The following is a 23,601-nucleotide window of genomic DNA, read 5'->3' on the forward strand; positions in this document are numbered from 1 at the left end:
GTGCTCCAGACCTCTCACCAGCTTTGTTGCCCTTCTCTGGACACGCTCCAGCACCTCAATGTTGTTCTTGGAGTGAGAGGCCCAAAACTGAACACAGGATTCGAGGTGCAGCCTCACCAGAGCCGAGTACAGGGGCACGATCACCTCCCTGCTCCCGCTGGCCACACTCTTTCTGATACAGGCCAGGATGGTGTTGGCCTTCTTGGCCACCTGGGCACACTGCTGGCTCATCTTCAGCCGGCTGTCAATCAACACCCCCAGGTCCTTTTCTGCCGGGCAGCTTTCCAGCCACTCATCCCCACGCCTGTAGCATTGCATGGGGTTGTTGTGACCCAAGTGCAGGACCCGGCACTTGGCCTTGTTGAACCTCATACAATTGGCCTCGGCCCATCGATCCAGCCTGTCCAGATCCCTCTGCAGAGCCTTCCTACCCTCGAGCAGATCAACACTCCCGCCCCACTTGGTGTCGTCTGCAAATTTGCTGAGTGCTGACTGGGCCTGATTGCCTGGTGGTCCTGTACATGCTGCGTGATAGCACTCAAGTTGATCTGCTCCATAATTTTTCCATGACCGAGGTCAGGCTGACAGGCCTGTAGTTCCCCGGATCCTCCTTCCAGCCCTTCTTGTAGATGGGTGTCACATTTGCTAACCTCCAGCAAGCTGGGACCTCCCCAGTTAGCCAGGACTGCTGGTAGATGATGGAAAATGGCTTGGCGAGCACTTCTGCTGGTAATGGTAACAGTGAAGCACCAAAAAAACAGGAAAAAAAAAAAAAAAAGAAAAGAAATGCAGAAGCCAGCTGGGTTGGGTATCCTTTACCAGATCATGTCAGAAATTCAGAAGTGCAAAGATGACAGTCCTTTCCTGGCTAATTGTAAAATTAACATTGTATTACACATCCTGTAGAAGGTGTGTGCCTAATGAAATGACTAATGTGCTGTTAAGCGTTCATTATCTTGCTCATTGCTCATTAGCTGTGACCCTTCTTCTGCAGCAGCAGCAGCACAGGACTATGAGATTGTGAGCTGGCTTGCATATTCTTTGCATAGCCTGTGCAAGAGGGCAAACAAAGCTTGGGGTTTTCTTACATGCAAGGACCCACAAGAGCTCTGCAATCTCATACTTCGGGTCCCCAAAAGGTCAATGGAGCAGATGGCAGCAAAAGCAAGAGTAGCTGATCGGCTTACTGGACCAACCCACGACCACCACGGTTTGAGCTCTGCCAGTGGTTAGAAAGTATCATCAGAGCCATGGTACGTAGGGAGAAGAGGGGCGGCAGCTCCAAGGATCTCTCTGAAAGGAGTACTACATGGGTGCAGATATGTCTCAAGTCATGCCATGCAGGGAGATGATGACCTCTCTCCCAGAGCTGAGTGAGGAGGAAGCGTAACTTCAGAGGAAGCCCTGGGAAGACCAGAAGGCTGCGCAGGGAGTGACACAATGGAGTCCGAAAGAGCTCCATGAGGCTTTGGCTTGACACACTGCCACCCGAAACCAGAAGGGCAGCCTTTGACTGAGCTGAAGATAGTTCACTGTAACTGAACTCATTACTGCAGTGCATTACCAGCACATGAAATTACTCTTCCTACAATTATATAGAAGCCTCTACTTTTTCCTGTGCATTGACTTTGAACCGCACTTCCTAAATAAGCGTTTTTTTTAAATGGCAGTTTTCAGACCTTGAAGTTGCATGAAAAAGGCTGACACAGAAATCACTGGCTCCAAGATAATGCCCTGAAAACTCTGTGAAATCAAAGAGGAAGAAAAAGAGTGAGGTAGAAAGTATGAACTTTTAGCCACGCTTGGAGACAGAGATATGCCCCTCCCAAGCCCTTATAAGAATTTGATTTCTTAACTCAAAAATGGTCACAAAATCTTCCCTTCTTTAAAAAGGGCAGCTCTTATCAGTCCAACAAAGCCTGCTTAACCTTGGAGCAATAAAAAGTTCCTCTGACCCTGTTTATTTTCTTAAACAGATCTACCAGTTTGCTAAAAGAAGAGACAAAAGAGAACGGAAAATGAAGCCAAAAGAGCAGGGACCTGTGCTTAAGGTCTCTTTATATCTACAAAGTACCGTTACACATGCATTCACTCTCTTGCCGCTCAAAGTGCATTAGAATACCACACTTCGCCCTATGTAATGAATACAACAGAGTCCACTTCATAATTTCTTGAACATGGCATCATTAGATTTGTGTCTCTTTACATCCTTGTTGCAATCAAGTGCCTGGCATCTGTTTTTGTTTAATTGTCAAGTGTCACCAAAGGCATATAAAACAGAGTTGGCTGCCATAACTGACCATGTAAAGCAGCTGATCGTGATCTGGAAGCCACTGTCCCTACGATTTATGCTACAGTCTGCAGGTGCTGGTCAGGAGGCAACACCATGCAGAAATTACTAGTGATGGCTCACGCTTCTCTCTTCTGTTATTCAATATTTTTCCAGCTCTCAGGGCAGAGCTGCCAATATAAAAGCATCAAAGGGCTACTGTGACACCTTCTCTCTTGCTCTGTTATTCTAATTGATTTTGTAAAAACATAACCTACAACCTTTGCCTACTGTGTTCCCAAAGATAACCTGCATTCCTCATGCTCAAGCTGAATCTGCCTCTGAGGGTCGGTATGAACTGTAGACAAGCAAACCTTCACTCTTTGCTTTTTCTGTACCTTATGATGGGCTACATACAACAACCAACCATCTTTTTTCTCCTCAGTTTCATGCAGGACGACCAAGTCTGTGTTTAAAGGGAGGCATCTGCTCATGCCACCAAGCAGAAGGCACATCAGACTTCTGTCCTTTGGGTGTTAAAGATCCCACTCGTAGCAAGAAGAAGACAACATCCACTCCCGGTTCTGAACTCCCTCCTGAAAGGCAGACTGTGGGTCCTTGCCTTCCAGAGCTACCTAGAAAAGTACCATGGGTGCTCTGTGTGTTGCTAGTCCCCTAGGATTTGGTTAAACCTTCAGCTTAGTACAATAGAATCAGAGTTCTGGTTTGCATTAGACAAGCATAAGCAGTTTGTAAGTAAAAAGGAAACAGTGTGGCCTATCAAAAAAAAGTCTATTGGCCATCAACAGACTACATTTCAAATGAGATATAGAGACCAGATCCATTTTTTGCCCATTATTAGTGTGCAACGGTATCTCTAGCAATACATTTATTGGGAATATAAACCAAGGCACACAGTATAATGCTCGGCCAATACACTGATGGTATCTTCTAAGCCAAATATTCCCTAGGAATAAACAGTCCTCTTAGAAACTACATTTAAAACACAGAAAGTGACTGCCTAATTTTAAGCTCCTAGGTTTATTTCATTTGCTAATAGTATTTTGAGTACCTTGAAGTGATGCTCTGACATAAACCAGTCATTTGCTTCCCTCTCCCCCATCAACCCATCTACAATAAGACATGCAAAAGTCAGAAGACCAGCTTTGCATCAGAACAGCTTTAGGAAGGGAAAAATGAAAATAAGTGCCCACATGGGAGAGTCGTCGTTTGGCAATGCTCGATATGGGTACTGCAGCAGCGCGTGATCCGTCACAGCAGCTTCTGCTGAAAGGCACACACCAGGCTAGTGAGAAGTCTTCACTGCATGCCTGATTTAGACAACGATGTTGAGCAAAATGTTATCAGTAATATTCAGAGTGTGTCCAGACGAACACAGGTAGAAAAATTGATTTGGAGGAAGCCTGAAAAGACAATGGCTGCTCCTCTAGCTTCTTTTACTTGCTCTCAAGGCTCCTGTATTTCACATGCTTCCAGAGACACCTTCTCAGTTAAGACATTAAAGCACAGTTTATCTGATCTGTCTTAGGACTGGAGCTTTCAGCCTTCAAGGTCGATGCAGAAATTCAGGCTTGACATGTAAGAGGATGAGAAAAAAAGAGCAGCTTGTTCTTATAAAACACACCTTTCCCTTGCTCACAGAAGAAAGGCCCTGTGATGGCAAAAAGGTGCCTCTGCATGGAGTCCTTCAAAGCTCTGGGTTCTCTGGGCACAGACCCATTGCTGAAACCATGCCTGGCTGTATGATCTGTCGCAGGCAGGTTTTTACAGCAATCTCCTCAATATCTACCATAGAAAGATGTGACAGAAATGACCACAAAGGCCATGAAGGAACCAAGCCAAGAGTTGCCAGGAGTCACAATGTCCCTGTGCTCTGGTTATTCAATGAGCATTCAAGCACCGAAGGTTCAGTGCTACATCTCTGCCACCTGTGCAAGGCAGTCCAATCTGTTTCTCTGAGCTGTAGGTGAGTTATTTTAACGTATGTGGGCCTGACCTTCCCAGCTTTCTTGGAACCAAAAGCGTAACAGAGTTATAGGCAAAATGCAAAGCTCATCTGCTCTGAGTCAGGTCAATTGTATCACGATAACTCTCAATAGAAAATGTTCGTCTGATTTGTTTTTAATAAGAATGCCACCATTCAATCAAAGTTTGGGTTTGTTTTTGCCAAGTGAAAACGCTAGAATTCAATAGGAGGGGTGTTCTGGTTTTTGTCTTTTTCCCAAATTTGCTGTTTTCTAAAGATAGCCTTTCCAAAAGAACTTGTGTAACGTAAAGAAAGGAGTTTGGTCACTTTCTGAAATGAAGTTTGGTCACTTCTGAAGCCTTACCCAGTTGTGAAGACCATTGATCCTTTAAGAATGCCACATCAGTTACAGAAAGACAAAAGCTCGCCAAAAGGATTTAAGATGACTTCATTAACTGGGTCCATTTTTATTATCGTACTGCAAATATTGGTTAGGAAAAGAGTAAAAAAGAGCATTCCCCTAGATTACCACTAATGAACACAGCAGTTCCAGTGTTTTCTATCTTAATAGTTATCATCTGTTTATTATAAGTTCCGTTCTTTCACTCGCCCGCCTTGATGGATTTTCAGGTGTCCTCTTTAATAAGGGGGTAATGGAATGAACATTTTCAGTCTCATCATCATCTGCATATTTTGGATATGCATTTAATTTCCTGAACACAGAGAAGAAGGTGGGACTGAAGAGGATGAGAACAGCTTACATGGAGATCAGAGCTGGAAAGACATGGAAACCTTTCTCATGCTCAGACTAGGAGCCATGGCTGGGCCAGCAGACCATCACCACCTACCCATCTCAACAGTATGTATCGTGGTCTGAAGACCACTGAACTGTGCAAAGGCCTTTCTCCTGCTATTAATAATAGATCAGTGAGATCCCACCTTAGAGGTTGCTTTGTGTTTATTGAACAGGTATCATGTATCAATATTGTATTTTATAGTATTACTACTTGAAACCTCCGGGCTAAGTTGTCAGCATCAGATACAAATGACCATTGCAATTAATAGCACTTCTGTTCCTTTGAAAGCTCAGCGGGCCCTGGTACCGTGCATTGTCAGACTGTCTGGACCAGAGAGCAGCTAGCAGCTCCCAAGGCTGTTTTAATGCTTCCCATTTCTCCAGGGTAAATTGTGCAAGGGCTTCCCTAAATTTCACCAATCTGCGAGAAGCTTTCAGGGTCAGTGCAACGCCCTAGGCAAATGCAGAGATAATTCTCTATTATTTGGGATTACTTTGGGTGGGGGAAGGGGGAGGCACACCGAGGCAACTGAAAAGAAGACTTTGTTTCATATATTTTTATTAAATGTAGGTTGTCTGGAGCTGGAGAAACTGTAAAAGAATATTTTGTTCAACATGCTCATCCCAACAAGATAGACTGAATGGCTACTATAAAAGACAAAACACTGAGTATTTAGCAAAAGACATGAGTAGCCTGTACATCTCTACTTACAGAAAGGACAGCCTATTTTATGAAGAGCTGACAAGACTTTTGATTTCTCCCTTACATAGCAAAAATGAATAATATATGACATGTACTTGGGTAGCTTTTGTAGAAGAGTGTCTACAGGTATAACATACCAAAGAGAAAAGGAAACTGATGAAAGTTTATAAATCAAAAAGCCAACGTAGGTTGAAAGTGCGAGCACTCCAAGGCTGCCAAGGCTGAGGAAAGGCTTCATCTACGAAGTCAAAGAAAAGATTTAAACGCTAGATCTTTATCAGGCCTTCCAGGTGTTTTTAATTTCCCTTGTCAAGTGACATCATCATTTGTTCTATGAAACTCAGACCTACCTAACAGTTTTAGCTTGGTTAGTCTAACATGGAGTTGTATTTAGTGTGGCAGGTTTAGTCCCGCTCCTTGACAGAAATGAGTCATCACAAATATTTATTCAGAATGACAGAATGTAACAGCATTTGATTCAGTCACTGAACAGACTTTAGCAACTTCTAACTTGCTTCCAAGTTAGCAATTAATCAGCACCTCAGTCAGCTGTCAGAATTATCTCCTGCAAGACCCATTAAGCAAAATCCCATCTGCCTTCCCCATTCTGGATGGATTTCTTTTCCTTCCTGCGTGTAGCACAGAGTGTAATCCGACCCTAAAAAGAAGAAATGGAAAACACTTCTGCTAACAATGAAAAAATAACCTCCTAGCAGAGTTTAGCTGTAGAGCTGCCATGGCATACTTTAGCATATACTGCCTTTCTGACCTGCCACACACAAGAACAGTCTTCAAGATAGGGGTGAAGAACAATTTTAAATTAAAAAACCCCGCACTCCTAGTGATTGAGAGAAGACAATTGAATATTATCACTCGTTCCAAACAAATCAAACCAATCCCTACTCATGGTTTTAAACACAACATACTAGCATTTCATTCCTCTAAAATCTTAAATATTGCATGTAGCTCCTCTCTTTCTCTTTTAGCATGTGCCATTTTTCAGCTCAAGAAGAAACAGAAAGCAAAAACACAGAATCAAGAAGAATTAAGGTTTTCAGAAGCCTGATGATAGATTCAAAGTCCGTGGGCTCTGGCTGCATACTTCAAAACTTCACTTAAAAATTGTTTAAGAACAGAAAGAATCAAAGGGCACCAGGAGTGGAGGTATTAAAGGCCTGGTCTGGGAAGGGAAGACACTTGCTCTGTCCTTAGCCACAACAGAGATTTTCATTCTAGATACCTCTCATCAAAGTATAATGAGGAGGAAACCACATGCTTCAAACGTCCAGAAAAGTGGTAGATTATTTTACACAAGCGAGTCATCGTTGATGTGTAGCTCTAGTTTCACTTGCATTCATTCTGCCTAACAAGTCTTGAGACTGAAGCCTCACATTTACCTACAAATAATCCAGGAGATGAGGCAACGGTAGTGCAGCCATTGCCCACCTTGGGTGTGTAGTAAGCAAGTGTGAAAAACAGAGAGCACCTGGTGCCTCTTCCAAGCTCCCAGGCCCATTTGTTTGCCCATTTATTTCCAGCTTCATTAAAATCCTCAGCTCTGAAGGGCTTGATGAATTTGGGATTCCAAGACGTCCTGGTCACCTCCTCTTTTCCCTTTTGAGCAAAGATGAGTGGTGGTTCTATTCCCTCAGAATTCAAACATTTTGAAGGCTGAATTCAAAAGATAAGTGCTCCAGATCTGGCATGTGGGAGAGAGCTGCACCTCAGAGACAGATTTCTTTTAATAACTGGGTTCTAGCAGCCATCTCATTTAAAAATCTACTGTGTGCATTCCTGGAGGTACTTCTCCAAGGACTACCAAAGAGGTTGGATGAAAAAGACTATATTGTGGTTTTCTTGTCCCCTAAAAATAGAAGGAATCAATGCAGATAGTAATCTTGGCTAATCTCGTCATTAAGGGCATTCAAAACATTCTGCATCCAGTTTTTTAAGGGATGGAAGCATCGTAAGAAATTCCACATAGGAGAGGTTGTTCCCTCCCCCTGACCAGTTCCTCATATTAACCGTGTTTGGGTTTGAACTGTAAAGAGCTACAGGGAAGAGAAGAACAACAACTCTATCTGTGTGGAGAAACTGCTCCCCATACTTTCTTCATTGCACTATCCTGCCCTTTTTCTGCTTTCTGCTCAAGATAATTAGGGCACTGCACTATTTTAGCCTGCAAACTCACAAGCTTTATCTGCATTCTCCAGAAGACAAAGTCACCATTAACAAAGCATTCCCTGGCAATACTTCCTTGCTCTCTCCCCCAAGCCTGTAATTCCTTTGAAACTTGTTCAGAGTATTTGGTTGCCCACTTTGCCTCATTTTGGCAAGATGGCATAGGTAACCCACATGAACCATGGAACTCAACTGGCTCAAATATCTGAATTATCTGTGCATACCACACCAGCTGGGCATTAAAATAATAATTGAGCTAAACAGGTATGTTGTCTGTAATTTGCACTTCTGAGACGGCACAATGGACTTGCCCATTTGCTCTTTGAAGCTGCTGATAACTATTCTGCTCTGGATTTAACAACAGAATACCAGCAGCAAAAGAGAAAATACAGGATGGGTTGTGATAGCTCTGGGGATAAAGGTGTAAGTGGTTGTTACTCTGGTGTACAGCATCTTGCTAGAGTGAGCTAGCCTTTCAGCTCTTAAACTTCTGCCTTCAGTTTGTTATTGGAAAGAGTGGAACATCGGCACTGATGTTGGAAATGAACATCTGTCTTTTCTGCAGCCAACGGAGAATACCACACACCACGTTTCTCCCTTAATTCTCAGATTAAAGATGCATTAGCAAGGCAAACTATTCCTGGTAACATTTCTGTGGTAGCAGATGAGTTGCAAAAACAAAAAAACCACTTCTTTTTTCTAAGGAAATACAGAGTGTTCTGAAATTAATGGTGCACACATATAATGGAAGCATGTATTTCATTTCACACAGGCAATTCATTTTGTGCAGAGTACTGTACATCAAGTACATTGGGTATCAGCTGTATGAATCTAGACATTGAGCAACTGTGATGTGTATTCAAAGACTGTATGTTCATCAAACACATTTTGCCCCAGGACTCGCTCTTACTGAAGCTTTAGGTACATTTCAGGGTGAGAGACTTCCACATTTCTTAGAGGAGCTGATGTTTAACAACATTGTTCTAGGAGCATGCAGAATCCAAGCGCCTATATAAGGACAGCTAATTTTCTTTAGCCATAAACAGAGTTTTAAGAACTCATGGGATGGTGGTGGTTCAGACTCTTATGCTGTGTTTTCAGAGATGAGTTGACTGTGGCAGAAGAAGCTCAGACACCAAGAAGGAGGATGGGTTCTGAAAACAGATGGGTATGGCTGAATCCATAAGGAACAGACGAGAAACCATCAGGAGGTTTCATAGCCCAGCTATTGACAGAGCCAGGATTTTCTGCATGGTCCTTTGAACTTTCCATGGCCATTTTCTGCTTCAGAATTGCCTCCTGAAGAAGATCGTTTCTGACCTATCAACCAGACAGGTAGGCCAGTCCCGAGCAGTAACTACTCGATGCTTTGAACATTAAAACTAAGGTGCTGTAATCTTTATGAAGTAATTGGTTAACACTTTTTTTTTTCTTTTAAATGATGTGAAGCCTATTAACTGCATTTAGCCTTTCAGCCCCAGTCTCTGTGCTGAACAACCCTCTGTGAAAGTGGCTCCGAGTCTCAGCAGTTCATTGACACGTCCAGAAAGCCCTCCCACCTGGAAAGATGAACCGTCAGTGACTGGAGCAGGACATTCGTTAAACGCTGAGATGTATTTACCTCTCTACATTTCAGAATGGTGATGTTTCTTCTGAATACTGTAGGAGCTTGTTCATTAGGTTGTTCTCAGTGTGGTTGTATTGACTCAACTCAACAGAAAGTAATTTGAGAGAAGCAAAACAAGAAAACCCAAACCAAATCAAACCAAAACATAACACTAATGTATTTAATTTGAATTTTTCAGCTACCTGTTAGACCTCATATGAGGACCAAACCTCAACGCGAATCTGTTTGGTTTTGTTTTGTTTCCCCGACTATATCAACTGGTTTAATAAAATATTTTACCTCTAACTAAAAAGCTTGCCTGTTTCACGTTCTTGGACCTTACAGCCAAAAATAACACTGTCAATGAGCGTAAGGAAAAATGAACAAACAAATCCAAATTTAAGCAGCATGTTCAGATAATCCAATTTTTTAAAAACTTGTAACTGTTTTTTAAAAGAGCAATGGAAAAATATTAGCTTTAAGGGTTTTGTTTCATTTGTTATTACCTTTAATGATTTTTAGAGCAGAAAACCCCCACAACCTATGCTAAAGACTGAAAAACAAAGCTTTGCAATGACCAAGGAGCTACTTGTTCCCTGCCTGATTCGAAGTTGCACAGGGTGGATATTAGGAATGTATATCGGGCACAGCTCTGATGCTTTCAAGGAGTTAAACAACTCCTCAGATGCCTTTTCCATCCTTAATTCTATGATCAAAGGACAAAACCAACCAACAGAAAATTCCAGACAGAATCTAAAACTAAAACAAAGAGAAATAACTGTTTCCCTTATCATCCTGATTCTGTAATCACATCTTAGAAGGATAGAAGGACTTTGTAGGGGGAAAGCACCCAAATAATGAATTCCCTAAAGAAATACTGAACAGTGGTCAACAACTACACAGGATAATTGTTGCCTCCCATTAGCTGAAAATGCCGGTAGCCTCTCAAGAGAGATGTTAACTCCTTATTTTTTATTGAAGAGGAATTTTAACTCATTCCCATCTGAGACTGCACTCACATCTTTCCAAATTCTACTAGCAAATGACAGTAATCACCACAAGACCATTTCCAAACTCTTACTCTTCATTTGTTGGAAATGCATTGTCCTGAATGAGGCTAAGTAGGGCTTTTATTTAACTGCTAAAATTGTGTTATCCCTCTTCTCTAGAATCTTCCAATTTTCCTCCTTCCAGCAGTGAAACATTTCAGAAATGAATGAATGAAATTTCAAACTTCTAGTCCATGAAAAAACATTACGTGAATTGATCCTATCAGTGCAATCTGCAGACAAAATTTGCAATTTGCAGTTTTGGATACCACGGTTTGGGATTTGCCTAACCCTTCCACGTCCCTGCCAATCATCATCTTTGGGAGTAAGAATGAAACCAAAGACAACCAAACTTTCCACCACCAAATCCTTCATTGCTTTTCTGACCCCAGCTTCTCCCCGCACACTAGGTGTCATACACACTAGAAGGGGATTAATTAGCTGAATAAGAAATAATTAAGGTAAGTCACACAGGTTTTGTGTGTGGATCTTTACCTTTTTGTGCAGGACTTCTTCAGGCTTCTGGAGTATAGGAACATGCTACATTTTCTAGCCTTTTCTAAATAAACAACCACCTTTTTCTGAGCTTTTACCCAGGAGTAATAGTTACATGGCAAGTCCCTCCAACATCAGTGTCCCCTTCTGGCATAAAAATCACCTTCGTTTACAAATAAAACCAGATGTTCAAGGTGGTATTCAAGGTTCATTTAAAATGGGCATATAACCAGAGACATGCTGGTTGCATGTGTTAACCCTTACCAGTTGTATTTAAACATAGAGCCAATATAGGTGGTCAGACAGAAATCAGGGCATTTTCTTCCTTTCTACAGAAATCTCATCAACAAAGTTCACTGTAGTCTGAGGTTCCAGACAGAGGTCAGCAGAGGGAACAAACTGCTCTGGCTGGACACGCTTATCCCTCCAGAAGAAAACCCAACAACAGGTCTCCATAAGCATGCCACCACAAGATTAATATTCAACCTTAAACCAGCCAAAGGTACTTGTCAAAAATCTGGAGCAGCGTAACCCCTCATCACAGCATCAACAAAGTCTAAGAGGGATTTTAAAGTAAAATATGCTGCAGAAACAGAGCAAACAGTCAGCCCAGCTAGGAGATACTCAGCTGTAGTCCATGAGTGGTAGGAAGTGCCACTTCTACACAATGGTTAGATGGATGTGCCAGGGCCTGGAGGAAAGCAGCTGCAATCCGTGGTTAATTTCTGTGCATGTGTTACTGCTTATAGTGGTGAAATAAGTATTTGTCAGGAGTCTGAAGGTAAAAGGGTATGTGCAGAATGTAGTGGAAAGAAACACCTTTCTTGTTAAATGTCGGTGTCACTGGTCCAGGAAGTTGAAATAAGTATCTGTCGGTCGTCAGGTGGTGTATGCAAATGGATTTGTACAAGAAAGTTGAGTTGTCAGACGTCTTCCACTGAATTGCTTCTACATTGGGTAGCTGTACCATTGGGGTCCAATTTTGCACGCTGATGTGGGAGCAGACAGAAGACAACTCTCAGTCTATCAAAATGGGCTGCCCTTTTTCAGCCTGCCACTGACTGCGTAGCCAACTGTGTCCAGACGAAGGCTTTCAGCATGCAGAGGATCTGATCATCTAAACAATGAGTACACTTTCTCCTCCCTGCTGTGGGCAGAATTATTTGTCTTACTTAAATTTGATTGACATTTCTACGCAGGAAAAACAGTGGAATTGACGGAAAACAACCCACATGCACAGTGTGAGTACATTACAATGAAGTAATTCATCTCCCATAGGCAAAACCATACTTTTCCTTTTGAGCTCAAATGCCACTGATTTAGAACATCCACCTACACCTTTTCCTTCCATACTAGTTTTACTCTTTGAATTCTTATAAATGGATAAGATTATCCAAAGTCATATAGCTTAGTGGGTGAATACTGCTTGCATGTGTCGATGTTGTGTTTTGTTTTATAGGTTCTTGCTGCACCCTGTCCCGTTGCCTCAGAGATACGAACATGCCAAGTCGCAATTTGCTGCAGGGACAATGACAGTCCCCACTTTGTGTCTAGACAATTTCAGCATGTTGACCAACCCCCAGCTAAATAGCCTTCTAGAAAGGTGAAAGATAGAGTGCAAAACTGACGGTACTGTAGGGAGAAGAGTGGAAGAAATTTCTTTCCCTAGGAAGGAGATAATAGGAGAAGGAAGGGTAGATGCTTAAATGACAGTTTGTCTGCCCAAAACAATGATGTATATTGACTTCTGTGAGGTTTTCTGAGTACTTAAATGCAGAATTGAATTCAAAGGGCAAGATGAAACACGGAGCGAGGAAAAAGCAATTATTAAAAGCTTAGAACAAGTAAAACTCCTGTGAGACACACTGCAGCACTTGAGAGTTATGGGAAGTCAGCAAGGGAGATGAGTTCTCATCTCTGGACTAGAGCTAATTTTGGGGCTACTCCAACCCACAAGCACTTTCTTTTACTGTGTCACAGCACAGAGGCTTCTGAATTGCACCTAACACGGATGGCACAGTTCTCTTCACAGCTGCATGCTCTGACTTACATACAGATACATAGAATGAGTGTAAAGCATCCCTTCCCACTCTCTGAAGGCTATAATGACAAGCATGGCCAGCTTTCCTTTTACCCACCTCCAAGGAAGAGCTCTAGGCAGGAGGAAAAGCCTGTGCCCTCTCCTTGGATGATTGGCACTTTATCTAAGAAAAATGTCAAAATTTGTTAGACACACGCAACCTGATCTGTCATTGAACCTTTGGAAGGAAAACCACTAGTACGAGTTATTCTTTAGTAACAACTTCAAGGATGCTCTTTGACATAAATCACATTATAGGCAAAGCCGGATTGGCGTCTGTTAAACATTCAATTGCAAGCGGTTAAATGCAGAGTTTTAAAAAGATGCTGACTACTCTGACCTTGAAACCAGCCTGAAATCTCAATCTGACTGAAGCAATTTTCATAGTCCATCAGTCATAAGTCAGCATTCACATTCCACCATGGTTAGACGGGAGACTTACATTCAGCTGGTCAGACCTTTTACATAACTAACCAGACTCTAACTTGACGTTACTGTGCATCCACCCCAGAGAGGCTGTGCACTCTCCATTCTTGGAGTTTTCAAGACCCAACTGGACAAAGCCCCGAGCAACCCAGTCTCCTATCATGGCTAATGCTGCGTTGAGTTGAAGGTTGAACTAGAGACCTCCTGAGGTCCCTTCCCACCTGACTTATTCTGTGATTCCAGGGGCTCAACTTCAGTTTGAGCATTCCTACCAAAGTGGCAGACTCTACTAAATCTGGGCTAACAGAAACCAGCTTCTTTCCCACAGACTGTATTTTGGAGTCAAATCTAGTTAGCCACATGAGTAAAGGAGCTTTCATGCACAGAATCAGGCTTGCAGAAGGAGCCTTCTCAGCAAGGTCCAGGTGTCAGGGTCATGTAATATTAGAAGGTCGCACATTCCCCATTTGCAACCTTGCTAGTGAATTGAGATCACAAAAGTAAAAATAAAGAAGAGCAACAAAAAGTTTCGTATTTCTCAGAACTACACACTGTGTCCCTACCCATGCTCTTTTCCCACATACAGTCATTTATCTCAGAAGTGCATTTCCTTCAGAATTTATGGCTGTGGGACTCTCCGTAATAGGACCTTTATGAACCACAGGTATCAGTCTCAAAAGTCTTTTTGTTCTCATATGTGGGGAAGTGTGTCCACATGCATCATCTTAATCAATTTGCTCTTCATTTCAAGGGACAAGTAGTAGCAAACGAGGCTTGTTCTTTCCACTTGTTTTGCTGTTGAGGAAGCAAAGGGAATGTTTTAATGGCCTGTCTGTGTAGGCAAAGGAGCTGAAATGACTATTCCAAAACTCTCTAATGCCCTATATACTTAGGTGCTTGGCTATATTTCTTCCTCTGTATACACCCAAAAATGAAAACTCATAATTTTTTTCAGGAGTCATCAGTCCGTTTACATGGGCCAGTGGCAGACATGCTAAATTTCCCTATGCATCAAAATACCCCTATTTTCAAATTCAATTTAGCCATTGTTTGGCTGGTAGATGCATTTGAACATAGGGTCTGGTTTTTATTAACCACCGAAGAACTAATGTCAAATTAGTATTCCACCCACCCCAGGGAAATAAATCATGAACAACGACTTCCAAGTTCCCAAGAAAAAGCAGAATAGTCAGACTATAAAGCATGAAGGAGAGGAAAGGGAAGAATCAGGAGAAGATACACGGGTCATTTTAGTGTATCGTACCACTGGGATGAATTCAAGACAGAAAGAGTAGCAGTCTAACTTATTTCCTGAGGACGTACACCCATGGACTCTTTCCTTCCATTAATGATTCTCTACAGTTAAGATCACGTGTGCTGTCTTAGCTTAGATCTTTTATGCTTCAACTGAAGACGATACTATTAATTTCAGCTAGGGCATAGTTAACTGTCTCTCTTTTGCCTGAGTTGACCTAGGAGAGTAAATGACTTGTGCTTTCTGGGAAAAGTGAAGAGGTCCACTTCATGCATGTGTAAACTATGTGTAAACCCAGCCTCTGTCTCAGTTCTCTATAGAGCCATTTTCAGAATGGAAAGTGAACAGCAGATAAAAGAAAAAAAAGCTTTTGAAACAGGACTTCAAGAAACTGAAGCATTTTATACAAATAAAAACTATTTTATCTGCCCTATCATTAGACCAAATAGTAAAATGAGCTTCATGTGCAAATTTACATTTATCCATATGCATAGTTTTGTTCATTTTCCCAAACAGATACTCAACAATGATCAGTAACCAGAAATGACACAAAGAAACTCTGCACGATAACTTGGGGCAGGGGGGGAGGGGGGAATCTTTTTTTTTCCTAATAAAAGATCTGAGCAGGAAAAAACACCAAAAACCTCACAAAGATTGTTTTAGAGAAGAATGCATGGAAATTGATTTGATCACCTTTTCAACATGCCTGCATTAGACAGGGACTGAAGGCGCTCTCTTAAATTGTAGCTGAAAAACACTTGGAAGACTTACTAGCTTTCCAGTTAAGTCTTTCTTTCTCTTTCCATCCCATAGTAATCTGCTATTTGAGCGTTAGCCCTTGGTTTCCACAGGGTGAATCAAAACTACAAGAATGAAGCAGACACAGTCCTGAAGCCTTAATGCAACTCAATAACATCAGACAGTCTGAAAAAATAAATGCCAGAGTATCTAAGTAAGGATTACTGACATCGAGGCTTACGTATGCAATTGCACACGGCAGTGCTCTGTGGTTCTCAGCTGGGTGAACATGTTGAACCACGTTGAATTACTGTACTATAAGCTATGTTAAGCAATTTCATCAAGGTTTTATAACCGAAGGAAGAGGGAGTTAGTTGCTCATGCCCAGGCAACATTGGGCAGCATTTGAACTACCATCTCACCTTACCACCACCTCCTTTTAATTTCACTCAACAATGAAAATAAAACCATGAAGGCATCAATCACAGCAGCCATGTTATTTTTCCATTGGTAGAAATGACACAATTTTAATGGTCAGTTGCCTTAGTCCAGCGCAGGTAGTTCTGCTGCAACTCAGAAAAACACAGATTTGCACAGGTGTTATTTTTTTAGAACTGAGCATTTGACTTATAATTAAGATTCCATCTGATTAACTGACTTGCTTTCCACTATCAGACCATCCCTTGTCAGCTGAGATGAATGAACAAGTCTCCCCTCCCCTCTGTCTTTCAGTTTAGAAATTGAATGAGGAGGAAAAAAAAATAAATTTTAGGCGTATAAGGAGAGACAGAAATTTCTCAGAATATGTTTCTTTTGGATTAGCCCTTCAGGAATGTATTTAGAAACGAAGACAAACATTTATTTTCTTACGCACTGGAACTGAAATAAAGAGTGTCCTGAAAGACACTAATCTCTACTTCCCTCTCTGAAACTACTCCCTGAGTTCCAACTGAACCTTCAAATATTGGTCTGTCCTCTTGAAAGTCCTTTAGTTTGGTTGTTTTTTGGCAAGCAGTGAATTCTTAAAATTTTTTGGTCTTCCTCCACCTCTTCCCAACAGGAAGGTAAGTCACAGCTGCTTTAGATTTTCTGTCACGCTAAGGGACCACTTTGCAAATGTCACATGGAATGGGCTCTGAGCACCCTTTACCAAACAGACTTCAATCTGTCTGTTGTCTGCATTGGCCTGCAGCAAATCTTCAGCAGGCCATGTGATAGCTCTTCTGTTCCTTATTTGCTTTAAGAAGCCTTTGCTTTGAGAAGTACCCTCTTTCCACACAGCTTCACGAAAGATCCTACCATTCCTCTTATACAAACTATTCTTTATTTGTGTTACTTTCTGCCAGGAGTTGGACTACAGGTGCTGGAACACTACTAAGATGCTGTTCTGAACACCTGTCCAGAAATATGTGGATGACAAAATAAAAGAAACTTTATGGTATTTGCTGGGCTTTTCTTCCCCACTTACAAATATTAACAAAACAGTGTTTGTCAAGCCGATCAATCTGAAGGGGCAACAACCCCCCAACACAGCAGATGATAGCAAAACATACAGTACATAGAGTACAAAGACTTCACAGCCCCTTTCTCTGGTTCTGTGGTCTTGTAGGTCAAGTTTTCTTCTCCTGTCCTTCAGTAACAGAGACTTACAGTCCTGAGGTCTGTTTTCTTTGCTGGTAGGTAGTGAGATCTAAATTCAGTTGCCCCTTACCAGGTGGTGCCAGCTGTTCTCATCTTTGTTATTCTTCACAATGCTCCATTGCATCAGCTGTTCCTACCCCTCATCTTTGTTATTCTTCACAATGCTCCATTGCATCATTGTTCCTACCCCTTAGGCACTCCTAGCAATTCTCGCTTACCATCACCACTTGCTGCTATCATCTGTTATAGATCATCCTTCCCAAAAAAGGTGAATGCAGCCTTCAGAACTCACACCATCTTCCTACATACAGGAAAATCCTGAATAAGATATATGTCTTTCACTTATTGCTGCATTTCCTACTACTGCTATTTCTCAGCTGCTGGAAGTCTGAATTTCCATGTCCGGCTCTCTTTCCCCAAATGTTACATTTTGCACCCCAAACCTGCAAACCATTCATTTGGTTAAGGGTGAATATCTGTCACGTTAAAGGGCAAGGCAATTTGGCAGAAAATAAAACCCCTTGCGTTCCAGCTTGTCCTCAGATATCAGAGGGGCTGGGGGCGGCTAGGCTTGGATTCTGAGTGATGCCCAATTTTTCTGTGTTACAAGTCCGGTCGCGTTCAATGTATTGAACTCTCACGATTACGGATACACTCGTAACACCATCAGGATGTTACAAGTCCGGTCGCGTTCAATGTATTGAACTCTCACGATTACGGATACACTCGTAACACTGCACACTTTCAGTCTAGTCGCGTTCCATGAACTAGCACAGCCACACTTAAGGGATTTGGTGGCGTTCAATGAGAACTCTCACGGCTAGATTAGCGAATAGTGCAGTTTATTGAAGCAACAGATGCACAAGTTCTTTTGGATTGACGGTGATAAAATTACTGCTTGCAAAGCATGTGCAAATACCAAGAATGTGAGTAATATAGCCTGGCTACAAACGCGTTAAGTTATAAAGCAACTCTATAGAGATTTCTAAGTTTCCCGGGGAAGCACTCGGTATGACCAAGTGTTCGAATCTTACCCAAAGGCGTCCCTGTGGGAGGGAAGAGAGGCTCAGCCCGTCGACTGATCCCAGGTGTCAAAGGTGGTCTGCGATGGTATCTTCCCTGGCATCCTTCCTCTCTTAAGCCATTTTATATTATTTGTCCTTACAGGTGGAGCTTGAGTGACTCTAGTCGTACATACCTCTATCGTGACTGGTGTAAAAGTTTCTCGTTTACTTTTAAAGGTGTAGACTAAGAAAAATTCAGAGCGCAAGCTCAGTGAGGGGTGGTCGCACCTTGGAGGTGGGTAGTTTTGGGATGGAGGTGTGTTTTCTGGTATTATAATGAGATTATAATGAGCAAAGTTCACCCAAAGGATAGTATTTTGTCAAAAAATGACACACTGTTGGCTCAGGGTGGTAAATATGCAGCTCAGGGTAGTAAATATGCAGCTTGTCAGTTCTATAGTACCTTCCAGTTCCCGTCTTATCACAGAGCCTGGCTGCGGTGTCTTCACTCCACTCCACCCTCCGTGTACTTTCTCTTAGAGTCAGTGCACCAAGCTCCCCTGGTGTTGCCAACATCTAAGGTTGCCTAGGGAACTTCTGTGGGATGGATTCCTTGCATATTCACCACACTCCACCCTGAAGATTTCCTCAATGCTGTACCTTTAATATAAAATTAATTCCTAAATTACCTCTGTGCTGGTTTTGGCTGGGATGGGGTTAACTTTCTTCATAGCAGCTAGTATGGGGCTGTGTTTTGGATTGTATGGGGCTGTGTTTTGGATTTGGGCTGGAAACAATGTTGATAAAGCAGGAATGTTTTAGTTACTGCTGAGCAGGGCTCACACAGCACCAAGGCCTTTTCTGCTCCTCACCCCACCCCACCAGCGAGTGGGCTGGGGGTGCATGGGAAGTTGGGAGGGAACACAGCCGGGACAGCTGACCCCAACTGACCAAAGGGATATTCCATACCATATGACATCATGCTCAGTATATAAAGCCGGGGGAGGAAGAAGAAAGGTGGGGACATTCGGAGTAATGGCGTTTGTCTTCCCGAGCAACCGCTACGCGTGATAGAGCCCTGCTTCCCTGCAGATAGCTGAACACCTGCCTGCCGACGGGAAGTGGTGAATTAATTCCTTCTTTCGCTTTGCTTCTCCGCGCAGTGTTCTTTTGCTCTACCTATTAAACTGTTTTTATCTCAGCCCACGAGTTTTCTCACTTTTACTCTTCTGGTTCTCTCCCCCACCCCACCTGGGGGGAGTGAGTGAGCGGCTGTGTGGTGCTTAGTTGCCAGCTGGGCTTAAACCACGACAGTCCTTTTTGGCGCCCAACGTGGGGCTCGAAGGGTTTGAGATAATAACAGATTCAACAGAACTTCTATCTTTTAAAAGTTATAGGTCAACATTAGTCTGTTTAATTTGCACCATGATCTTCTTTTTGCTATATCTGTTAAAGATTGGCCTGCGCTTTTTCAGTATGCTCTGCTCTGCAGTAATTAGTGACATTTTGCCTGGAAGATTTGTTTTCAAAACGCTGACCTTGAGCTGGATAATCTGGTGTTTGGTCTCTGGGCTGAAGCCATTACTGTATTTTGGGTACCATCTCGTGGAGATACTTAACAATTATACTCCTTCGTCTGAGAGTTTTTTTTTGGAGGAAATACAGAACAGCACCCTTGCTTCCTTCTTCTGTGATGTTGTCTCCCTCATGACAATGACCTCTCAGTACCTTGAACATCCTTGGGCAGTTAAAATACTTCTATTGATATTCCTTAGACATATTGCTTCAGTTTTCTCTAAGGTTAACAAGCAATTTAGGAATATGACCCAGGTTCCACGAGAGTACGGTCATGGGTGGCACGGCATGTGGGAGAATATGGGCAGGTATCTAGAGAACTTCTCACCTCCAATGATCTGGACTTTCACCCCTGAACAATTACAGGATCCTGATGAAGTGGTAGAATGTTTGAAAAAAAAATGCCAGGGCTACTCCAGAGAGGCACAACTTACCGCGCTGTGCTGGGCCCTCGCCAGCATCTACCAAACACTGCTTGATACTATGCAGCACCCTCAGGGAGAAGAGAGGGGAAATAAATCAGGCACTGTATCCGTCGCCCCTATAACTAAAAAGAAACAGTGGAAGCGGAAATCAGCTCGTTTAGTAAGGGATGAAGAAGCTTCTCCTAAGAGGGAAAAAGAATCAGAAGAGGCAGCCTCTTCTGCAGCAGAGCAGCCACAGGAACAGGACGAAGATACTGAGATAATCAATGAAACGGAAACCACCCGCTCCCTATCCCTAAGTGAGCTACGAGACATGCGAAAAGATTTCAGCCGTCAACCAGGTGAGCTAATTCTCAGCTGGTTACTTCGTTGCTGGGATATTGGGGCCAGTAGTCAGGAATTGGAGGGTAAAGAAGCCCGGCAGCTGGGATCGCTTGCTAAGGACAAGGCCATTGACAAAGGTATTGGAAAAAAGGCAGGAGTCCTCAGTCTTTGGCAGCGACTCCTATCAAGTGTGAAGGACAGGTATCCCTTCAAGGAAGAACTTGCAAACTCTCGAAGGAAATGGACCAACATCGAGGGGGGCATCCAGTATCTAAGGGAATTAGCCGTGTTGGAGGTAATCTATAATGACCACGCATGCAAAGACCCGGATGAAATCCAATGCACACGGTCCATGTGGCGCAAGTTTGTACGGAATGCAGCAACGTCTTACACCCACACCCTGGCGATAATGAACTGGACAGACATTGAGGCACCAACTATAGATGAACTGGCCAGGCAACTCCGAGAATACGAAGATAACCTTGCTCCCTCCATGTGTGCTTGTGTCTCGGCTGTGGACAGACACAGACTGACTCAAAACATGTTTGAGCAAGCTGAGAAGGGTAGGTTTTCCTCATCCACTCCAACCAGAGCCTCGGCTATTAAGAGTCAACTTTTCCCTGTTCAGGCGAAAGGGTACCGGTGGCGCACACCACGTGCAACCCTGTGGTTCTTCCTGCGTGACCAGGGGGAGGACATGAGGAAGTGGGATGGTCAACCTACCTGGAGACTAGAAGCTCGGGTGCAGGAATTGCAAGGAAAAACAACAGCTAAAAAGCATCCGTCCAGAAAAATGACTGCTCCAGTGTCTGTTGGACAAAGTAGAAGGGCTGACGGTACTTTTGATCCTGATGAAGGGACTTCTGTTATGCACGTACAAAAAACAAGTAATGAAGACTCAGACCAGGAGTAGAGGGGCCCTGCCTTCGGCCAGGCGGAGGAAAGGGACAACCGAGTTTACTGGACTGTGTGGATTCGATGGCCTGGCACATCAGCCCCACAGGAGTATAAAGCTCTAGTGGACACCGGTGCACAGTGTACTCTAATTCCATCAGATTACAAGGGGGCGGAATCCATCTGTATTTCTGGAGTGACAGGGGGATCCCAAGAACTGTCTGTGTTGGAGGCTGAAGTAAGCCTAACTGGGAATGAGTGGCAAAAGCACCCTATTGTGACTGGTCCAGAGGCTCCATGCATCCTTGGCATAGACTATCTCAGGAGAGGGTACTTCAGAGACCCAAAAGGGTATCGATGGGCTTTTGGTATAGCTGCTTTGAATACGGAGGAAATTAAACAGCTGTCTAGCTTGCCTGGTCTCTCAGAGGATCCTTCTGTGGTGGGGTTGCTGCAAGTTAAAGAACAGCAGGTGCCAATTGCTACCATGACAGTGCATCGGCGACAATATCGCACCAATCGAGACTCCCTGGTTCCCATCCACAACTTGATCCGTCAACTGGAAAGTCAAGGAGTGATCAGTAAGACTCATTCACCCTTTAATAGTCCCATATGGCCCGTGCAAAAATCTAACGGAGAGTGGCGGTTAACAGTGGACTATCGAGGCCTGAACGAAGTCACACCGCCGCTGAGTGCTGCCGTACCAGACATGCTAGAACTTCAGTATGAACTGGAGTCAAAGGCTGCCAAATGGTATGCAACAATAGATATCGCCAATGCGTTTTTCTCGATCCCTCTGGCAGCAGAGTGCAGGCCACAGTTTGCTTTCACATGGAGGGGTATCCAGTACACCTGGAATCGACTGCCCCAGGGGTGGAAACATAGTCCTACCATTTGTCATGGGTTGATACAGAGTGCACTGGAACAAGGCGAAGCTCCTGAACACCTGCAGTATATTGATGACATCATTGTGTGGGGCAACACAGCGGAGGAAGTGTTTGAGAAGGGGAGAAGAATAATCCAGATTCTCCTGAAAGCTGGTTTTGCTATAAAACAAAGTAAGGTCAAAGGGCCTGCACAGGAAATTCAGTTTTTAGGAATAAAATGGCAGGATGGGCGTCGTCATATCCCAATGGATGTGATCAATAAAATAACAGCCATGTCTCCACCAACTAACAAAAAGGAAACACAAGCTTTCTTAGGTGTTGTGGGTTTCTGGAGAATGCATATTCCAAGTTATAGTCTGATCGTAAGCCCTCTCTATCGAGTGACCCGGAAGAAGAACGACTTTGAATGGGGCCCTGAACAGCAGCAAGCCTTTGAACAAATTAAACAGGAGATAGTTCGTGCAGTAGCGCTTGGGCCAGTCCGGACAGGACAAGATGTGAAAAATGTACTTTACACCTCAGCCGGGGATAACGGCCCCACCTGGAGCCTCTGGCAGAAAGCACCTGGGGAGACTCGAGGTCGACCTCTAGGGTTTTGGAGCCGGGGATATAGGGGATCTGAAGCCCGTTACACTCCAACTGAAAAAGAAATATTAGCAGCATATGAAGGAATTCGAGCTGCTTCGGAAGTCGTTGGTACTGAAGCACAGCTCCTTTTGGCCCCTCGATTGCCTGTGCTGGGCTGGATGTTCAAAGGGAAGATCCCCTCTACGCATCACGCAACTGATGCTACATGGAGTAAGTGGGTTGCACTGATAACGCAACGAGCTCGGATGGGAAACCCCGACCGCCCGGGAATCCTGGAAGTGATCATGGACTGGCCAGAGGGCCGAAACTTCGGACTGTCACCAGAGGAGGTGACTCGTGCTGAAGAGGCCCCTCTGTATAATGAATTATCAGAGACTGAGAAGCAATATGCCCTGTTTACAGATGGATCCTGTCGTATTGTGGGAAAACATCGAAGGTGGAAAGCTGCTGTGTGGAGTCCTACGCGACAAGTTGCAGAAACTGCTGAAGGACAAGGTGAATCAAGTCAGTTTGCAGAGGTGAAAGCCATTCAGCTGGCTTTAGATATTGCTGAACGAGGGAAATGGCCAGTACTTTATCTCTATACGGACTCATGGATGGTGGCAAATGCCCTATGGGGGTGGCTACAGCAATGGAAGCAGAGCAACTGGCAGCGCAGAGGTAAGCCCATCTGGGCTG

The sequence above is a fragment of the Gavia stellata genome, chromosome Z, assembly GCF_030936135.1.
Source record: "Gavia stellata isolate bGavSte3 chromosome Z, bGavSte3.hap2, whole genome shotgun sequence".
Classification (NCBI taxonomy): domain Eukaryota; kingdom Metazoa; phylum Chordata; class Aves; order Gaviiformes; family Gaviidae; genus Gavia; species Gavia stellata.